We start from the raw sequence: 22,362 nt of genomic DNA on the forward strand, positions 1-22,362 counted from the left end.
TTATTCCAAGTCCAATTTTTAATTTTGAACTTTGATATCATTAAGTGCACAGTTGAGGAAATTTTATTCAACATAAAATCCAAAGTTGTAAAAATCTATAACTGATAGAGGACATAAAACCAGAACATACGAGAACAATAAAACTTTCACTTTAAAAAAGTTTCATTTTTAACATTTTAAATGAACTGTTATTCAGACTATTTTAATTATACACAGGCATATATTTTAAAAATATTTTTTGATTTTCATTTAAGTTCAAAGATTTTTCAATACAGCCTTAGCAGAACCATAGTAGAGAATTTAATGAATTTTAAAAACAATGATTAACCATACTATTTAATTCATAGCTTAGTTCTCTAAAATATCAGAAAGCTGTAATCAGACCGACATACAGGCATTGGTGCCCTTCAATGCAGTCCTTGTTTTAATCTGTATAGATAGCAGTTACACAAAAGGGTAAAAAGCAAAAGAGTCATTAACCTTTTCTAGGAAGTAAGGATCGAGCACTCTGATACCTGTGTGTATAATCTATCAAAACTCACTTGGCATCCATCTCTGTCTTTCAGATATTTTATTTGCTGCCTGGCTTATTTGTAGGTATCTTCATAAAATGTCAGGGAATTTTATATAATTTTATCCCATATAATTCATTACTGAAGGTTAAATTAGTAAGAAAGACATATTTTTCTTTTAAAGTACTTTTATAGAATTTTGTCCTAATGGAATGATAAACATTCATGTTTCCTAAGGCAGCCAAGCAAACATGCTTCTTTGGCTATTTTATCTAAAAAGATTTATGCTTAAAACAGATATGCTTTTCCATAACCACACAGACAACTTAAAACACAATACAATTATGATTGAAACTTTAAACCTAATTTCATATCATTTGGCTTTAATGCAGCATTTTAATAAGTTCATAAAAAAGAAATGCTAAAAGAAGAAATGAAATACTTCAAGCAAAGCCCACATACTACATATGACTTACAGTGAATTTTTTCATGCTATGAATAAAAAATAAAAGCCATAGATTATTACAAAATCCTAATGATTTAAAATTTCCTGAACACTTTGTGCAATATCGAAGATCCATATTTTACGATCCTTACTGGATTAAAACAGCCAATCCAATATGCTGTGGCGACAATGAAAACAGAAGTAATTGTATTTTGTTCTCTTGCTTCATACAAATAGTTCAAAATGCCTGATTTATATTTGATTGTGAAAGACACTAAGTAAATGCAGTCTCTCATTGTATCTACTCATCTTCAATCTATACTGGATACGCCACAACTACTTATGAACATTACAGATTCACAGAGAGGGCTGGAGGTAGCAGATAACGGAAAGAATGCTGCTACACCAGGGACTCAAACTCTGCTTCACGACAACAAAACCAGCATGTAGTTAAAACAAGACAACCACTGGATGACGATTGCCCCCAAACAGCTGAATGACAGGGAGCATTAAGCTCCCCCCGCCCAGATGACAGAGAAATGGAGGTGTGGATGATTATGAGTAGATGTGCAAAATTACATAGCTTGCTCAAGAGGAACTACACTGGCAAAAACTATTCCTTGAAAGGTTTAGAGCCAAAAATTAATTTAAAATTAGCCATTGATGTGATATTAGATGACAGAATTTTCAAGTTCTATGAATCTAGACTAAAATTCTCCCTTTTTGGGGGGGTGTTGTTCAAGACAGGGATTCTCTGTGTAGCTTTGGCTGGAACTCACTATGTAGACCAGGCTGGCCTCAAACTCAGAGAGATCCACTTGCCTTTGCCTCCCAAGCGCTGGGATTAAAGGCACTCACCTCCAGGTGAGACAAATTCTTAAGACAATTTTAAAACAGACACAGAGTCGTGAAAATGAGCAGCTGGTTGAGATCTGAAAATGGAGTTGGTCTGCATTACCCGGCTGTGGCAAACCGATGGAAATGCACAGCACCACACATCCTGGGCTGGCTTCTGAAGACCTGCAGTTCTGCCAAGTGCAGCTTCTTGGGCAGCACTGGTGACAGGTCTAGATGAGAGACCAGGGTAGTGACGAACCTTTTCTCCTCAAATTGTTCAAGTCCATTGCAGAATACATTTAGAGGAAGCACTATAGATAACACGTCTATGAAGCACATCTGCCCTGCGTTTCAGACTCCTGGTATGAGCATACTCACCTCACCGTATAGTATGGAAGTAGAAAAACAATGGCGAATAATAGAAATGATAGAAATTTTCAAGATAGGTACTTATGAAAACTTTAAGGGGAATTTTCAAACACTTTTAAAAGAGAAAAATGTTTTCCAAGTGATAATCTTTGATGATCCTGAGCAGTGTGACTGAAACATAAATGACACTTAGAACCTGTATGTCTCCACTCCTGCTCCCATTCATATATACCACACAAGAGAACACTCCATCTAACCTGGTAAAAAATTTACGTCAGTCCAGAGGCAGGGCATGAGCACCTACAATCAGAATCTAGAATTTAAAATGTTCCCACCCTTTCCACACTTTGTCCCATCACTGCAAAGGACAGACCTCTGATATTACATGACAGACATTCTACATAGATCCAGGAGTTCTCATGATCAATATAGGAATTTAAAAAAAAGAAAGGAAGGAAGGAAGGAAGGAAGGAAGGAAGGAAGGAAGGAAGGAAGGAAGGAAGGAAGGAAGGAAGGAAGGAAGGAGGAAGGGAGGGAAGGAGGGGGGAGGAAGGAGGGGGGAGGAAGGGGGGAGGGAGGGAGGGGGGGAGAGAGGGAGGGGGGAGAGAGAGAGAGAGAGAGAGAGAGAGAGAGAGAGAGAGAGAAAGAAAGAAAGAAAGAAAGAAAGAAAGAAAGAAAGAAAGAAAGAAAGAAAGAAAGAAAGAAAGAAAGAAAGAAAGAAAGAAAGAAAGAAAGACAGACTAAGTCCTTAGGGGAAGTAGTGAGATTACAAAGGGTAAATGCATAAAATACACACACACACACACACACACACACACACAAGACATAATAGAAAGAGGCCAAAAAAAAAAAATCAGAAACTGTTAAAGCATTCCATGCAACCACACCCAGCTAGGCCATGCTGCCCTGCTCCTCCTGAGCTCTGAGAGCTCACAGGGAGGCATGTCCTTAGCAACAGGAAGGAAAGACTCCAAGACACATTCCCAGCCACACCTGTAAGGAACCGAGGGGCAGACGCCTACCTTCCTTGGAGATCCTACATCCTACATCATTTGCTTCAAAATGAGGCTTCCTGTAAACATTTTCTTCCAGATCAAATGTCTTGGGTTCATTTAGATACTCTTTAGTTTATTCTGAATTGTCTGCCTTTAGATTATTTTTTTGCTCTTATGCCTCGGCAAGGGTGTGAAGAAAAAAAAATTTAAAGTCTTACTATTGTAAATTACTGAGTAACAGCTGTTGAGAATGAATATATATGTATTATATATATATTCTTTCTCTCTCTTTTAGAATAGAGAAAAGCGCCAGAAAACCTGCTCTGTGATAGTCAGAGTCCAAAATTATTTTTGATAATTTTACACTCACTTGCTTTTAAGAATGTTCTAAAATACACCTGAAACATTTTGTAAAATTTAAAAACTGAAAGGTTATTTCCTGAGATATATAAGGTGCATTTTTTCTTTTCTTTTTTCTTTTTCTTTTTCTTTTTTAAAGAAAGTATTTCTCAATTTTGATGGAGGAAAAAAAAATCTGTCTTCTTAGTAACAGATTCCTAATCATCTGATTTATGTGAAGGGTAAAGGTTAATGAATTAAGCTGTGTAAGCTTCAACATTATCAAAGGAATTCAAAAGAGCCTTGAATTATGGAAAACAATGACCCATTCTACATACATACCAAATTTTTTTTTGTCTCTTACTCAAAAGCCAGAACATGGCATTAGTGACAACTGAAAAGAACTAATGAGGAAATATGACTCCACTGTTTGCAAGAGGAGTGTCCTAGGAGACCTTGTTACTGTTTGTGATGTGCTGGAAACCACAAAGAAGCTAATTGGAGCTGCCAGACACTGGTTTGCAAATCTTACTTTAAAGGACAGGCTCAATCACCTTCGAGGTGTGAAAAGAAATATCCCCATTAGAGACGCATTAGTACAGGGCTTGGTGGAGTTCTAAAGACACTTTGGGATGTTCTCTCCTAAGCCCCGCTCCTATTTGAATAGCAGACATATCTTTAAAGAGAGAAAACTGCAACAAGACAAAAACAACCCCAGAGATTAAAAAGAAGAAAATGTATAGAGAGTACTATAAAGAAGTTGGTAAATACGGACAAAGCTCGATGTGTTTAAGGTTGAATAAACATGGAGCTGAAACCTCACAACTCAAAAGACACCATAAAAGTGATCCAGAAATAGACAAGGATTTTCATCATTTCTAAAACTAAGCCATCTACTAGGTAGCCCTACATTGTATGGACTGTAGACAGACAAACTGCAGTGCACCTGAGTGTATACACACACACACACACACACACACACACACACACGCACGCACGCACGCACGCACGCACGCACGCACGCACGCACGCACGCACATCTGAAAAAGGAATTGAGGGTTTACAAGTTCTCATCAGAGTAGCAAGGAGGAAGTAGGGTCCCAAGTGCTGCCGAAGGCTGTTTGCTAATTCACAGATGGGCTACTTAAGTGATGCCAGAGGTTGCCAAAACATAATTTGGTATCTGACAAAAAGCATAATGACATCTGATTGATTTTTTTTTTTAAGTCTGAAATTGAGTTATGCTGAAGAACAATCTAATTGCAGGGGACATGATTTACAAGTGTGCCATGCTTTCAGAACATGTGAAAGATCGCAAGGTTCAAAGAAAGGAAAATTTACAAAAATATTTGTGTTAATTCAAGAATTTATGACTAGTGTATTTCCCTTATTTGAATAAAATCTCATTTATGAGCATTAAATTTGTAGGTACTTTTTCTAGTAACAGAATAGCTTAACCTTATAGAAACAGAGTAATGTAGTTATTTTTGTCCTTAGGTTAACAAATTGAACTTGATGAACAAACCTAAGACCATTTCAGGAATTTGGCATATGTCACCAAGATGATATACTGAGAGCGCTTGGTATTCCTCCATATCCTTTCTCATAAATGCTCATCTATGCAACACCAATAACTGCAGAGCACCAAATACAAACTCACGTCTAACTTTTATGAACACTTGTGAAGATATTTTCATAGAAGATATATAAGCTGATTTTTTAAAAAGATTGATTTGCAATTAAAATGCTAACTCATTTGCTCAAAGAACATTCTTAATATACCACAAGGGTAGAAACTAGGAGTGACATGCAAAATGTCACCAGCTCCACCAGTTAGCAACAATTATCTTGGGACACCAATTAAGTTCTCACTTACCAAATGTCATTCTCTAGAAAGCCAGTAACTGATTAGTAAATCTGAGATCTATTTAGGTAGACATTTCCAACTTAAACAGTGGCAGACTCATGCCCATTCTGTCCCATAGAAAGGTAGAGGAAGGCTAGAAAATGACCATCATAGAAACTTGTTCCTGTGGTTTTCATACAAGAGAAGCATCTCAAAAGGTAGGCGAGTCTTCCGGTCCTTGGGTTCGTGCCCTTCCTAAGGGGTAGAGACTTCTGAGGAGGAGAAGGCTGAGCTCAAGGGTAACTGCTGCTTCTTTCCAGGCATGGTCACACGCTCTGAAGGACTCTCAACATCAGGTAGGTTTCTTTTGGAGAGTCACAGAACTCAGCAAGGAAAGAACAATACAGCAGCAAAACAGTTTCCCAATGTATTTATAAATGTCAGCATAAACAACTCAGGTGGGAAATAGTTGTCTCTACCCATGTATCCAAACATGCTTTAATTGAATTTAAATGTTTAATAGGATATTTAAAATATTCTTCAGGCAGAGAAAGGTCTATATGTAAATGGCACATTCCTTTGAACTACCAAGAAACAAAATGGCTGAAGTTTTTCTAAGAGGTAGAAAAGGAGAATTGAATTAAGAGTTTTATAATAAATGAGATAGGTGGCAGTGGCACACACCTTTAATCCCCAGCACTCAGGAGGCAGTGCCAGGCGGACCTCTGTGAGTTCAAGGCCAGCCTGGTCTACAGAGCCTATCCAGGATAGGCACTAAAACTACACAGAGCAACCCTGTCTTGAAAAACAAAAAAATAAAAATAAATTTGACTCTGGCATTAAATCTTTTTTTAATTTAGCCAATGCTCTGTCCTTTTTACCACAAGTCTATTAACAAACTGAGCTAACTTTTGGAAAGCATTCCATAAAGCAAGCAAGAAGATAGAAAATATACTAACTTCTATTTATTTAAACTCAACATTTTATCAAATGTAAAGTATGATCAAGGTACATTATTATATAATATGAACCAATGGTTGTAATAGTGAAGGATCAAATACTATTTACTTTTGTTGTTAATATTAGTATTCCATGAATACATAACCATGAATAGACAACTGTAACTACCTTCAAAATTACTAAAAATAAATAAAGGTAGTCATTTTCAGGGTGAATGGAAACACTATAAAAAAAATAAGAAAAAAATTTAAAGGAGAGACATCATCTAATAAAGATCTTCCAATTTATTAGGTTTTTTCACTGGGAGAGAAATATAGTAGTTTGGCAATAGTGACTGCTAAAACCTTCTGTGGTCTGGTTGTTATTTGGGGGGCGGGGTCACCATCAGTTTGTCTTCAATGACTGGAAGATAGTTCAGACACTGTACAATATGGATGAAGCTCCCACTGGTGCCATCCTTTGGTACCCTGACAGTTTAATACAGAGGGCAGATGAAAAGGTCTTAATGGTCTACATGTTACACTAATTTACTGCACGGAGCAAAAGCCCAGACACTTGTAAAAAACAGACATTCGAAAACAGCCCTCTGATCCACTGTGGTGATCTGCAGTGTAAGCATGAGCACTGGGATCCACTGTGCTGAACTACAATGTAAACATGAGCACTGGGATCCACTGTGCTGAGCTACAATGTAAACATGAGCACTGGGATCCACTGTGGTGAACTACAATGTAAACATGAGCACTGGGATCCACTGTGCTGAGCTGCAGTGTAAGCATGAGCACTGGGATCCACTGTGGTGAACTACAATGTAAACATGAGCACTGGGATCCACTGTGGTGAGCTGCAGTGTAAACATGGGCACTGGGATCCACTGTGGTGATCTGCAGTGTAAACATGGGCACTGGGATCCACTGTGGTGAACTACAATGTAAACATGAGCACTGGGATCCACTGTGGTGAGCTGCAGTGTAAACATGAGCACTGGGATCCACTGTGCTGAACTACAATGTAAACATGAGCACTGGGATCCACTGTGGTGAGCTGCAGTGTAAACATGAGCACTGGGATCCACTGTGCTGAACTACAATGTAAACATGAGCACTGGGATCCACTATGGTGATCTGCAGTGTAAGCATGAGCACTGGGATCCACTGTGCTGAGCTGCAGTGTAAACATGAGCACTGGGATCCACTGTGCTGAACTACAATGTAAACATGAGCACTGGGATCCACTATGGTGATCTGCAGTGTAAACATGAGCACTGGGAGCCACTGTGGTGATCTACAGTGTAAACATGAGCACTGGGATCCACTGTGCTGAGCTGCAGTGTAAACATGAGCACTGGGATCCACTGTGGTGATGTACATTGTAAACATGAGCACTGGGATCCACGGTGCTGAGCTGCAGTCTCTCGGGGACCACTTCTTTCCTGCAAAGAGTGAGTCAGGGGTAACCCTGGCCCACACCCACCCTTCCTACCGCTGATAATGAGTAGTAACAACTATAGTAAGGCCAGCAATACGTTAAAGATATTTGTCAGGCTCTGGCCTGACAAAAGAAAAAGTACGAAATCTCTGCAGAAGCAGGGTACTAAGACCTAACGGAGGACAGGCCCCCCTCTCACTCTGCTCCTTTACCCAGACCGCTGCTAATGCTGAACCAAAGTCTCGTCCACTCTGTACATCAAACAGGTTTTTATTCCACTCATCTTTAATGTAAAATGGCTACGTTATTTTAGTGGATGACTCAGGAGATGAGATTTCAGGTCTCATTTAAGAAAGAGTGTCCTCACCCCAAGACAGCCACAACTCTGCTTTGCAGTGCCTAATTGACTGCCTTTTCCCGCCACTCTCCGGGAGCTGGCCCACCCCCACAGGAGTTGTGTGAAGCAGCCCAAGACTGATGCTCCAGCACAGACCTCCCTTGACCCTGGGTGATCAACGAGGCGACTGGGCTAACACATGACAAAGGGGTCCTTCTCCTTCGGGGAGGCAGAGACTCTCAGGAGACCACAGGGCACGGGAGGTAAAAACTAAATCTAAGTGAAGAAATGGTTCCCAGCTTCAGCTAACAATAGTTCTAAATACCCCAAAACACTACGCAAGATTTTGTTTGAGGAAACAATTGTAGTGATATGAAAAAATAATTTCGTAGTTCTCAAGTGAAACGAAGAGGACAGTAATTAGATATTCTTGGAAGCTTGTAATTAGATAGCTCGAATCAAACACAACGGAATGTGGGTGAGCGCTTCCCACGTGCTCAGGTACTTCTCCTCAGGAAGCTGCGCACGGCATGGTCAGGAGTTTTGGAGCCTGAGTGACCCTCGGGCATGTCCAAAAGACCAGTGAAAGAATTCGTAGAAGAGATTTTAAGTAGAGATTACGTACAAGTAATGGATCCTGCCATCAGGAGACCATGGGTGTCAAGTCACGCTCTGGAACAGAAGCAATAGGAAGGCCCTGGTCTAGACCAGGCAGCAGGGACCGATGGACACATGCTTTCGGAAAGAGGAAGGAGAAAGAGAAGGCATGATGTCACAAATGTCCCCCGACTCAAGTTGTCAGATTGAACTCTCAGTCCTCTGAGGCTCAGTGACTGTCACTGCGGAATGCACAGACTTGCATCCTAGGCTGCGGACTGCCACAGCTCCGCTCCCTGGCCCTGCATAGTAGTCACATTCTAATGCTCCTGTCAGAGGCGAATCATCTCTGTTCTAATATTTATAGGAAAGGAAGGCAGTAGGTCAAGTTTGGTTGTTTTAGCCATTATATTTACACAACCAGGAAACATTTTACTTAAAAGATGTAACAATGACACTTAGAATAACTGTTCATACACTTCTAGAAGTGACAATAACAGAATTTCTAGTGACAGCAATATAGTTTGCAATTTCTAAATACCAAGCAGAGTTGATTTAATTTCATGTGCATTTGTCTGAAGGAAGGAGTACAAAGCCCTCTTGTTCTTAACATCCAGCCGGTGTAGAAGGGTAGGGTTTAGAAATGCCAGGAAAGCCTCTCGAATATTCTCTTCTCTGGCTATGAGGGTAGCAAAATGATCCCTCACATCCAAAACTCCATTGGCCTATAAAATACATTTAAGATTTTGCCCCAAACTATTAATTTATTCAACAATGCAAAGACTTCATTATAAATGACATGTTACAATTTAGAGGAATAAGTATTATATCTGGTACTTATATTATGTATACTATAAATACAATTTTTTTCTTTTCGGGTGGGGGGGGGGAGTTTAGAGACAGGGTTTCTCTGTGTAGCTCTGGCTGTCCTGGAACTTGCATTTTAGGCTAGGCTGGCCTCATACTCAAGAGATCCTCCTTTCTCTACCTCCCCAGTGCTGGGATTAAAGGTGTGTGCCACCACTACCACCCAGTTAAATGTAATTCTTAACAAATGTATGTGTCCATGGCTAACACTGTCACTAAATTAACAAATCCTAATTGTGGAAACGCACTAGACCAAAGGATTTAGCAACTAAAATACCATAATCACCAAAATTCAGGTGGCTTTGCCTGGACTAGTCATTCAAGTATTGCCCATGAAGGGGAAACACACCTCCTTGATCATAGGGAAAGCTTCACAAAGCTAATGAAACTAGCCCTTAACAATGGTGGAGACCATAGTGTGTGTGTGTGTGGGGGGGGGGACGTTACCCACACTCTCACAGCAACGTGCAGAGACAAGGCAGTGAAGAAGCATGGAGGAGGGAGAAGGTACACTCCACTGTTTGTCTCAAGGCAGTGGGGTTCTCTGCTGGAAACAGCACACTGGAGGCACAGGAGCATGTGACACTCCCAGGACAGCACTCCATAATTTATAAACGAATGAAAACGAAGAAAGTACCTCTCCAACAGACTTCCCTATGACCCACTATTGGTAATTAGTTACTCTCTGTCTACATCAACAGCTGTGAGACAGAGTAGAACCATAGGATTCAGGCTTCTGCTCCACAGGAATACACTTCTCTCAAGACCTAACAACATAAAGGAAAACATTCAGGAATCGAGCAAGCTGGAGGGATCAGGGGAATCTGTCACTTTCCAAAGTGACTAGTGGAGAAAGGAAGTGACAGCAAGGGCAGATATGGAAAAGGACACCAGGAAAATGTGCTCAGGGTCAGTTTTATGCTTCTAAGAATCCTGAAGGAATTACACAATTTATTCCCCAGTAATGCTGAAAAAAAAAAAAAATCACAGTTGTTTCTTGTTGTTTTGTTTGGTTGGTTGGTTTTGTTTTTGGTATCTTGTGCTGGAATGTAAACAAAGCTTATCAGATACACAATACATACAGGGCATTTGACAACTTTAGAGATGTCGGGAACAGCAATAGAGATTCAAAACCATGCCACAGTCCGGAAAAGGGGAATCTATGAAAAGTTATTGTTTAAGCACACACTGGCTTGAATACTGGTTGAATTTAAACTCCTGGAAAGACTGTGTAAAGAAGAGGGACAACACATTCACAGATTCAATAGTTACTGATATCTGTCTATTTATATCCAGTCATATTCTAAAACGTCGGAAAGAGACATATTTGAGAGGGCCATGTAAGCTTAAAATGCAGGGGAAAAGTGCAGTTATGTAATTCAGCTTCTGCTGTGGCATGAGACTCTGGAATAAGCTTTCAAGGAAGCACAGGAAAGAAGGAGCATGAGCATTCCCAAGATTCACAATGCAGGTGCACTTCTAACCAGACCCGATACTCAGGATACGGTTCAGAGACAGCAGGTGTGCTTAAGGCGTTTCTAAGGAAAGGCTACCGCTTTTAAAAAGTACCAAAATATCCTCTGGCGTTCACAAACTTGTCTCCCATCTCTTAATACAACTGTGTCCCAGATCTGTGAGAAACTGACCTCCAAGAAAGGTTAGGGGGCAGCGAAGATGACTCGGAAATACCACACAATAATAAAACAGATATTTAGCAGCACCAGAATTTTATAGATTTTTAATGTTTTATACAGAAAATCTATGAGCCAGAGGGATGGGTGGCAGAGTGATTAAAAACACTTGCCATGGGGCTGGTACCTGAGCTTGATCCCGGGACACACACAATGTAAGGAGAAAAGCTGCTCCTGAGAGCGGCCCTCTGCCTTCCACACACACCACACAAGCCGTCAGCTCCCCACACTACACAGTAGTAAACAGACCTGTAAAAAATGCTCTGAAAATCCTCTGCTTATGGATAATAGACATGTTTCCAATGTTCAGCTATAAACTCTCCATGTCTGTTTGCACATGGACAACACAGTTCTGAAACCGAGATGTACTTCACCTTCCAGAAGATTCTTCTCTAAGGCAGAAATCACAACATCAACCTCCAAGGATTTAAGGTTGCATTTCATGTTCGAAAAGATGCTTTTACTCATGCAGCAAGCATGTCCAAACGCCAAAGTTTCCATTCAGTATGGGAATACAAAGATGGATGAGTCTCTTTCCAGAGGAACTCATAATCTTGTCAGCTTCCACATCCTCCACATGAATAAGGTGGTGTTATTCACAACAGAGAAGAATTCCTAAAGCACCTTTCTCAGAGCACAAACACTGGGCCCCTCCACCTTTCATCTATTTTTTCATCATTCTGAAGCTTTAATAGTTGGCATACACAAGAAAGAAACGTATGGTCTAGTAAGTTCATATAAATTATGCCCATTTTCCCTCGGTTAAAAAATATATATAGCACATATATAGCAATACCTAGAAGACAGTATGCAGTTAAATGTTAAATACAACTTAGGTCCTTGAACAGGATGTCTCAGTTATAAGAATAAGCATGCACACACACACACACACAGAGAGAGAGAGAGAGAGAGAGACAGAGAGAGAGACAGAGACAGAGACATAGTATCTTCGGTAGGCTAAATAATGGCTTCCAAATGTCAGGTCAACGTTCACAGAGCCTATAAACAGTATCTTCAATGAAAACGTACCCTGTATTACAGAGGAGGGCCTCAATGGCCACCAGAATGGTACTTAAAAGTAGGACGGCATCAGCATAACACAGAGAAAGCCTCATCACTATGGAGGCAGCCTGCCGGGATACAGCCAGAGGCCACCAGAAGCAAGAGGAAACCTTCCGAGGTAGGGCTAACACTCAGTGAAAATGACTTGTCTACATCTATTGTCCACAACTGTTAGGTGATAAATTTTACTTTTGTTTTAAGCAACACATAGGTAATAATTTGCTATATAGCAATGACAGAAAACTTCCACAGAGCATTAAAAAATGTTATTAATCAATGGATTGCATGTATGGAGTTTTTTATTTATAAAGGTAACAACATAGTGATATTAAAGATGCATTAATTAGATACTACAAATTTTTAAGCTATGAAAGAAAAAAAAAGAAAAACTCATACTTTCAGTCTGAATAAAAATAAATTCCAAAAAGTAAGTCTTCTATACCTTTTAAGATAAACGTAAGTTTTCTATACGGTTTAGGATAAACACTCATTATTATCAACACTTTTATACAGAAAATTTGAAAAGCTGAAAGAATTCTGCAGTGATAATCCCACTACCCACCATTTAATTCTGCAAGTGACATTCTGCTTTATTTTCTCCATATCAGATGCATTCAGCTTTCTCTGTCCATACTTGTATGTATTCATGGATTTATCTTATTTTTATGTACCATAACGTAAGTTAAAATTGACATACTTCACTCCTAAACACTGTAGCATACATCATTAATCAGAGTTCAAAGTTTGCTAATGGACCTTTTTTTATTAAAAGGAGATTTACCTATTGTTAAATAAACGAATCACAAATGCTATTAGTTTTGACAAATGCTTCTCTGTCTACCTTGAGCTGCTAGTGAAGCTTAGCCCCCAGTGAGATCTCACCCCCCCCCCAGTCAATGCCCATGAATCCCACTCCGCTGACACAGCCAACTACTTAGAAACACCCTTGTTGTCCTAACAGTCTGCTCAAGACGGCATTGCATCTTAGGTACTCACTCTTTAGTGAGAGGCTTGCTATTGCCATTTTTAAAGTTTATCCTTCCTTCCTCCCTCCCTCCCTGTCTCCCTTCCTCCCTCCCTGTCTCCTTCACTTCCTCCCTCCCTCCCTGTCTCCTTCACTTCCTCCCTCCCTGTCTCCTTCACTTCCTCCCTCCCTGTCTCCTTCACTTCCTCCCCTCTTCCCCCAGCACTGCCCCCTTCCTTCTTTATCTCAGTAACTCAGGTACTATGGAGCCCAGCCTTGCCTCAAACTCGGACACTTGCGTGCACTAGACCCCAGGTGCCAGGAGTACAGTCATGCCCTAGCCTGTCTCCTTTTTAAAGATGCATCTAGGTTTGGCCACAGATGTACAAAGTGGCAAACAAATCAAATGAACAGAGCCAAGCAAACCACAGGGTTTGTATCTGAGAATTCCTGCTATGTACGAAAGATCATTTTAGTACAGAAAATAAAAATAAGGAGAAAATATTTGGCACATTACTATACACGTCATATTTCCAAATTGTAGTAGTTAAAGATAGAAGAAAGGATACACCATTATTTCTCAGCTGTGTAAAAACACACTAAAAATTCTATGAGTCCCTATTTTTTTCACAAGATTAATATTTAAAAACGAAAACCACTGGGAATAATTACAAAATTATTAACTGTATGAAAGCAATTTGTACTTTTATATTACTCAATGAGGACATGCAAATTTCAGACCATTAAAGCTAATTGTTTTAAAAGTACACTTAGTATCAGCCTCAACACAGGCCTTGTTAACCAGGAGGTCACTCCATCTTCTCTCAGGGCTTTATAAGCGTTGGCATGTCTAAGCAATGAAAATGCTATTTTTAGGTATGCTCTTCCAAGTACATTATCTTTCACCCTGTTTTGGCTAGAGACGTAATTATGAAAGAGGCACATAAAGTGACCCAAACTTCCTTTCCACTTTTAAGTTAAAAAAAAAAAAATGTATCTGAGGATACTTATGTTTACACTTGCTTCTAAATTGTAAAAACAAAAGTCTACACAGACACTAAGATTAAGTGCCCACTTACTACAAAAATTAATAGACCAAATGTGAGTGTGAAAACATGCCACATTAAGCATAACCAATGTCAGAACAGCAAGAAGTGCAGCTTTGCTTGGCGTAAGTACTTCCACGTGGCTAGAAGACCGCGCATTCACACTAACAGGAAGTGACTGGTCATTAGTGAGCCTGGCTTTAGATGCCTATGTCCAATCATCTGGACTCTGGTTCTCAGCTCAACACAACTCTCTGCAGCTTGGAATCTGATATTTTACTGGGTGATCCAGGCGACAGCAGGTGGGTAGAAGCCACAAGTCCCATGGAAAAATATTTCCCCTCTTATCTATAATTTAATTACCAACCATAAAACAGTAAACTGTAGGATTAGCAAAGGAAATATGAAGTCTTCACTCTTCCATGGAGAGTTCCTTTTATCTCTGTCACACTAACACGGCATGCCTGGTGTGTTCTTGAGAACTCCGGCACAGGGTTCATCTTACAAGCAGACCTCTGGCCATCAGTCTCCACCATCCCCAGGCAATGCATTTCACATGTTTATACACTTTTGTGTTCAGCTCACTAAGGACTAAGTAACTCTACCTATCTTTTTAGAATGACTGTAGTCTTCAGAAGTCTCACTTTCTGCTTTGACCACTGAAAGAGTATGTCACCATGCTAACCTGACTTCAAGTTCAGCCCAGAATGTTTTGCTCATAATTGATGATATGGTCAAGATAGGTTTGATAAATGAATGATAGAAGGAATATCACACACTAATAAGACAAGTCATGCCACTTTATAAAATTAACATTTGGAAACCCCCACAAACTTGTATCACTTTTCACTGGGAATATTTTGGCTAAGTAGAACATTATTTTTTGAATGAGAACTAAACTACGTGTAGATCAGAAGACAAATAACCATGTAAAACCCTTTTAATAATAATGAGAATTAAAGTAAACAGCAACAATATACACAGGAATTTAACAGGAGAAAGAAAAAAAAAATCCTATGTGAAGACCTCCAGGGCTAAACATGTAAGTAGGACAAGAGCATAAGAATATAGATTGGATAAAGCTGTTCTAAATTTTGTTGTAGAATATTATTTTAAGGTGTGTTACTTTTGTTTATGTTGCATTTGTTTAACTTCGTGAAGCTGTGTTACTGGGCCTGTGTAAAACACTTGATGGTCTAATAAAGAACTGGCCAATAGCAAGGCAGAAGAAAGGAAAGGCAGGGCAGGCAGGCAGAGAGGATATATAGAGGGAGAAATGTAGGAGAAGGAAAAAAAGAGATGGAGGAGTGAGGAGATGTAGCAGCCAGAAAAGGAGGAGGACTCCAGGGGCCAGCCACCCAGCTACACAGCAAGCCATGGAGTAAGAGTAGGATTTACAGAAGTAAGAGAACGGGAAAAGCCCAGAGGCAAAAGGTACATGGAGCTAATTTAAAGTTAAGGAAATAAAGTAAGCTAAGGCCAGGCATTCATAAGTAAGAATAAGCCTCCATGAGTAATTTATTTGGGAGCTGGGTGGTGGGTCCCCCACAAAAGAGTAAAATACCAGTAACAACAAAATTTCTCTCAGTAAAATCTCCTTCTACAATGGAACTGTCAATCTGACGGAGAAGGTGCAGTAACATTTACTAGTGTAAGAGACACACCAAAACCTAAAATGTAGTTTTTGAAAATTCTAAGGCTGCTGAAAATTTACATATTGCCATTAGTTTCAAGAAGCTCACTTTAAACTTCTTCATATCAGAAAAAGAAACATTTCTGTTTAAATGGAAATGGTATAAAGGAGAATAAATTCACTCTTCATGAAATACTCCAGCGCAGCAGGTAAAGCACACACTTTGTGAACGTGACAGTAAGGACCACGGGGGTGGGGGACAAGCTTTAAAGGGTATCTCTTCCAAAGAAGGTAGATGGGGTAAAATTGATAACTCACAAGGACTTTAACTTATATTACTTTAACATTTCTTTCCTGGAAGGGTCGAGACAGTATTTTGACTGGCGTGACTTGGACCATGACTAGCCCTGTGATTCAGGAACACCCTGCCTTCTCGAGGTAGAATGGCTGACCCAAAACTGCACAGGTTCAAAGGTTCCCACGCATGTGTTGAGCCAAGTGTGGGGAACCCCTGATCCCTCCCTGGGCCTCATTTTCCTTACTTTGTTTATGTACCTACTTCAGGTCTTTGTATAGATTAAAGAATTAATATATCGGAGTATGTTAGTATATGTTTTGGCTATTATAACTTAAACAATATTTCTATTTTTAGACATTTTACACCTCCTAACTTACTACAGTAAAACATAACAAACAGGGCATGGTATTTCAGCACTATACTTCCAGCACTCAGGAGGTTGAGGTACCAAAAGAAGAGAGAGAGAAGAAACAAAGAAGAAAAGACAGAAAAGACAACCAGAATAATTTATGTAGTACTTTCCTCCAAATCTGGAATCTAATATTAATCATCTCAAATTTACTGATCTATTTTAAGGAAATAAAAAGACAAATAGCAAGACATATTGAGTGGCAGCATAAGAAGACAATTAGCTAAATACAGAATGTAAAATTTCTTGTCAAACTAATGATTCATGTTCTTTAACAAATGAATGGCATGCAAAGGAAGAAAGGGACAGTGTCAGTCCTTAAGAGACAGCATGGATCAACAAAATGACTCTTCCATCTCATCTTGATACTTACTCAACGATGAAAGGCCTGTGTGTGTTGTATAATAGTTCCTCCACACCAAACTTCCTAAATTTTAAGAGCTAAATATAAAGTATAATAATAAAATTTTACTGTGGTCTTTTGAATGAGAATGGGTCCCATAGGCTCATATATTTGTAAGTTTAGTCTTCAGTTACTGGAATTGTTTGGAAAGGACTAGGAGGTGTGGCCTTGCTGAAGGGAGTGTGTCACTGGTAGTGAGCTTTGAGGTTTCAAAAGCCCCTGTCAGGCTCAGATTCTCTCTCATTTGCTGCCTGCTAATGATGATGTAAAGTTCTCAGCTACTGCTCCAGCACTATGCCTGTCTGCTTTCCCAAGATGGAAATGAACTAACTATAAACAAGCCCCCAATGAAATGCTTTCTTTTATAAGAGTTGCCTTGGTCACTGTGTTTCCCACAGCAGGACAATCACTAAGACACTTATATACTAAGAGGGTTTAGACAAATGTCACAGCTGCTATTTGGGTGCAACCCCAAACACAGGGTCACCAACAAAAGTCTGTGATCATTTTGTAGCTCCTCTGGAAACAGCTCTGTTAAACAAAAACCTCATGGACTTTCCCATCAGCTTCCTTGGGTTGCTGTAGGAAGGATCTGGAAAGACATGTTAAGATAGCATGTATCAACAAAACCAGTGTAGAACATGGTCTATTATTCCTTCCTAAATTTATATACTTCTGCACCACCACACATGACCCAAGGGTATTTGGGTCAGAATCCCCTAAGACATTATTCTAAGACTGAACATTGAAATCAAGAAGAACCAAAGTTCTTAAGTCTAAAATTCTGAAAGATCAAATTCTTTAGAAAGAAAAATTTTAAAAGTATTAAAATAAATTAATTTGAATTTTATGAAATGTAAAAACAAGAAAACAACAAACAGCTTCATAAGTCACTTTACAGAATAAAGCAGGCAACAATAACATGCATATTTCTGTATGTATGAGTACACAGGTTACTCTCAGCTGTATGAGATGAAGTTACAAAAAAATGAATAGTACTAAAAGTGAAACACACAGATAAAGGTAAGTTGATCGGCAGCTGTGTGCACTCGGCTTTGGAACTTTTGTCATATGTTTACCATGACTGACTACATATGTCCTCGAATGTCATCAATCCCAATGTACACCCCATTGCTACTGTGATGATTTCAATAAAGAATGTCCCCCATCCACTCATGTCTAAATGCTTTACCCAGTTGGTAGCACTGTTTGGGAGGATATGGAGCCTTGCTGGAGCAGCTATGTGACTGGGGCAGGCTCTGAATGCTCACTCTCTCTGCCTCCTCTGTGTATAGTTGAGATACAATCTCTCAGCTCCCTGCTCTTTCCACCTGTCTTCACCACCATCATGGAAATATAGCCCTCTGTGATCACATGACAAAATAGACTCTCCCTTTGCCTTGTGTGGGAGCCCGTTTTCGGGTTCCTCGTGGCTTTACCCAGCAGGTCGGAATAGAAGATGATCAGGACCACGGGCCTGAGTGCAGGTGTCTGAGATGGTCTGTACTTGGCTGTGCTGGAGGAGGAGGTCTTTTGCTCCACCCCTTGGCATCTCTATAAAAACCCTGGGGCAGAGACAGTCAGGACCCGTTGGAATAGGTTCCAGGCCCTATTATAACCTATTATAATAGGTTCGAGGCTATCCTTTATTTTCTGTTTATCTCCTCAATATTCTCCGCAATATATCCTTCTATCTAATATTTCCTGCTGTTCGCACTCAAGAAAACTCTGGGAAGCTGTGGGGGTGGTGGGTAAACACCTCACAGACTTGGTCATAGCATTTTATCGCAACAACAGAAAAGTAAGTATACAAGTAAAAGGCACAATCTTGGAGAAGTTCTATACTTCACAAAGGCAAATATTCAAAACGGACATCTCTGTTTTACTGAGGAAATTTTGCTTCCTTCTTTTCCTGCTTTACATTGTTTACATTGTTTACTGATTGATTGTGGATGTCTTTATGTGTGCTGGAGCATGCAGTCTGTGTAGGTGGTCAGAGCCCAATTTGTGGAAATTCCTTCGCTCTTTTCACCACATGCGTTTTGGGAATCAAACTCATGCTGTCAGGCCGGGCTGCAATGCCCTTGTCTGCTGAACCACTTCACTGGCCGTGTGTGTGTGTGTGTGTGTGTGTGTACATATATATTACAATGTTTATATACAAGGTGGTATTGTAATAATGAGTTTTCAAGGAATCTAATCTCCAAAATGTGTAACAGAAATTAGAGTTTTCTAAAAATCTTTATACTGTTCATATATCTAGTACAAGCTATGGAACTAAGAAAGAATATATATCATGGGGAACTGTACAACCACTCGAAAAATACCTTGACATATGAGAAAGTATATCACAGAGAGAAGGCAAGGCAATTACACTGAGGTAGTCTCTAAGAGCTGGCCTACTTTCATGATCATTAACTACAATTTGAAGTCTCGCTTCTTGATAAAACTATTATTTTTTTTAAATTTTATTTTGGGGTCCAGCTCTCCTGAGGGAATACAATGCCTTTCACTTTCTAACACATGGCAGATCTTCCTCGTATCCACAGAGACTCAGTTCACACACTCAGCTCCTCTGCACACACACCATGCAGGGCTTTCAGTTCTACTAAAGACACACACCTATCCTGGGCACTACTAAAGACACACACCTATCCTGAGCACTACTAAAGACACACACCTATCCTGGGCTCTACTAAAGCCACACACCTATCCTGTGTTCTACTAAAGCCACACACCTATCCTGGGTTGTACTAAAGACACACACCTATCCTGGGCACTACTAAAGCCACACACCTATCCTGGGCACTACTAACCGAGAAGTCTCTGTTTCACAGCTTTTCCTTCTCAAACAGGAGATGAGGTTTATTTATTTGGGGGGGGGGCAGGGATAGGATTTTGATATCCCTACACTGGGGACTTTGGAGTCTCGGGGCGTAGGAACCAAGATCCTTGTGGTTAGTCATGGGGGAATTTCAACACTGGGGATCCAGCATTTAAGACTGTTTTTGATTACTGTACTGCTAACATCTTTTTTACTCTCTTATAATTTTTTACAAGGGATTGGCAATATAAATGTGTGTGTGTGTGTGTGTGTGTGTGTGTGTGTGTGTGTGTGTGTGTTATAGGTGTTTGCTCAGTATGAATGAGATCCTCAGGGGTTTTTTCTTTGTTTGTTTGGTGGTTTGTTGTTTATTTGTTTTTTAAATTTTAGCTATAAAAAGAAATTTACTGTTGATGAATGTGCAGCAGTTTTCTTTTTTTGGACATGTTTTTGTTTCTTATCGTCAGGGCTAAGAATCATATGCATAGCCCATGATATCTATTTTTATATTAGTGACTTGTTTTATAATTAAGTCTGATTCATATTAACTTATTATACAAAATACATGATTTACGTTGAGGTTCGTGATTTCTGCCTGTGATGCTCAGCTTTTCCAGCACTCATCACTGAAAAGGCCACCATTTCCCTACTGAATTGCTTTCACAGTTTTGTTAAAAATTACTTTGAGGCAGGGAGTGTAGATCAGAGTACCTGTCTGGCATGCACAAGCCTGAGTTTGATCCTATCATAGGAAATAAATCAGTTTGCGAATCTTTTGTTAAAAATCCGTTGTGAGGGCTGGTGAGGTGGTGCAGGCTGGCACCCGGAGCTTGGTCTCTGGGACTCACATGGGGAAGGAGACACCTGACCCGCCTTGACCCCCACACCTTTACCATGTACACTCCCTCTCCGTCACCCAGGCACAAAATTAAAAGTCCCTTGTGAACCCATTCCTGGCTCCGTTTTCTCTGCCTAGGACCACACCAATGCCACAGTCTCTCTTGTAGCTACTTTACTTTTAAAATTGAGGAACAGATGTCACTTCATTATTTTCTTTTATTTGTTTTAGCCATTTGAGCTCTCCTGGCTTGCCATGTATGTGTTAGGGTAATTGCCTATATGTACAAAAGAACTAATCAAGATTTTTTTTATACAGGAATTTTGTTAAACTCATTAATTTTGGAAAATTTGTCATCTTTACGACAGCAACTTTACTCTATGTATTTGGGGGTGGGTGGTTGTTTATTTTGTTTTGTTTGGTTTTTCCCAGTGCTGGCTAAACTCAGGCCGCCTTACATGCCACTCTTGATGCCTCACCCAGGTTTTTATTTTTAAGGATTGTGGAGTAGTGGGGACATAATTCTTGGGTATGTTTTGTTAGCTTTACACTTACGAATTTCTTCCTTTGTATTCTTTGTGGTGAATGTAAATGATCTGTGATTTTAATTCTGGTATCCATATGTTCACTACTACTTTGTAGAAATACAATTGATTTTTGCATATCTATTTTGCATTCTGAAATCTTGATTATTAATTCTAAGAATATGTTATACATATATAATCAAGCCAACAGCAAATAGCTGTGGGTGGTTTTTTTTTTTTTTCCTTTTTAATTTGTGCGCCTTGGAGACCTTCTGTATGCGCTCACTCACTGTTACTTCTAGACTACCAGTTTTCATAGCTCAAAGTCTGAGATAGATAAAAGGAAACATGCAGGAAAATACCAACAATGTTTCCCAGGTCCCAAGGGCTCCAGCCAGGTTTCTCTTTTCTCCAACCTTTGGCATCTTTTTGTGAATGTTTCATATGCAATATCTAAGCACATAAAACATAAACTCTGCTTTAAAAGGGGGTTAGGAGCCAGGGCATGGCGGTGTACACCTTTAACCCTAATCCTCAAAAGCAGTGAGATCTCTGTGAGCCTTGTCTACATATGGACTCCCAGGCCAGTTAGTGTTAAATGGTGCCATCTTGTGCCCCACAAACAAGCAAGCAAGCAAACAACAATGAAAAGACAGGAAAAGTGTGTCTATTCTGTCTCTCTGGATGTAGAAGCCTGCAATAGACCTGTTTAAGTTATTAACTGCAAGAAAATAAATAACTGCCCCTTTTCTCTAAAAGAGGAGATAAACATATTAATAATCAATGTGTTATTGCATTATTACAAGAAAAACCTACCCCAAAATGATTTAAAATTCAAGGTTATGTCGCCTGATTTTTTAATGAGCTAGAGATTCTGAATAAAAGAGAGAAAAGAAATGACATAAAAACAAAAACAAAAACAAAAGTTGTATTTAACACGTGTTAAAAAAAAAAAGTCTGGGGCTGAAGAAATGGCTCAGAGGTTAAGAGCATTGGCAGCTCTTCCAGAGGTCCTGAGTTCAATTCCCAGCAACCACATGGTGGATCACAGCCATCTATAGTAGGATCTGGTGCCCTCTTCTGGCAGGTAGGTGTACATACAGACAGAGCACCATATCCATAAAATAAATACATCTTA

At 39.6% G+C, this 22,362-nt stretch overlaps 1 protein-coding gene across 1 annotated transcript in view; it reads right to left on the bottom strand.

Moving 5' to 3' along the window:
* Positions 1 to 22,362, bottom strand: part of Fbxl17 (F-box and leucine rich repeat protein 17) — a 450,353-nt gene that overhangs the window by 154,567 nt on the left and 273,424 nt on the right. The window lies entirely within an intron of this gene.

Source organism: Peromyscus leucopus, chromosome 13 (assembly GCF_004664715.2).
Source record: "Peromyscus leucopus breed LL Stock chromosome 13, UCI_PerLeu_2.1, whole genome shotgun sequence".
Classification (NCBI taxonomy): domain Eukaryota; kingdom Metazoa; phylum Chordata; class Mammalia; order Rodentia; family Cricetidae; genus Peromyscus; species Peromyscus leucopus.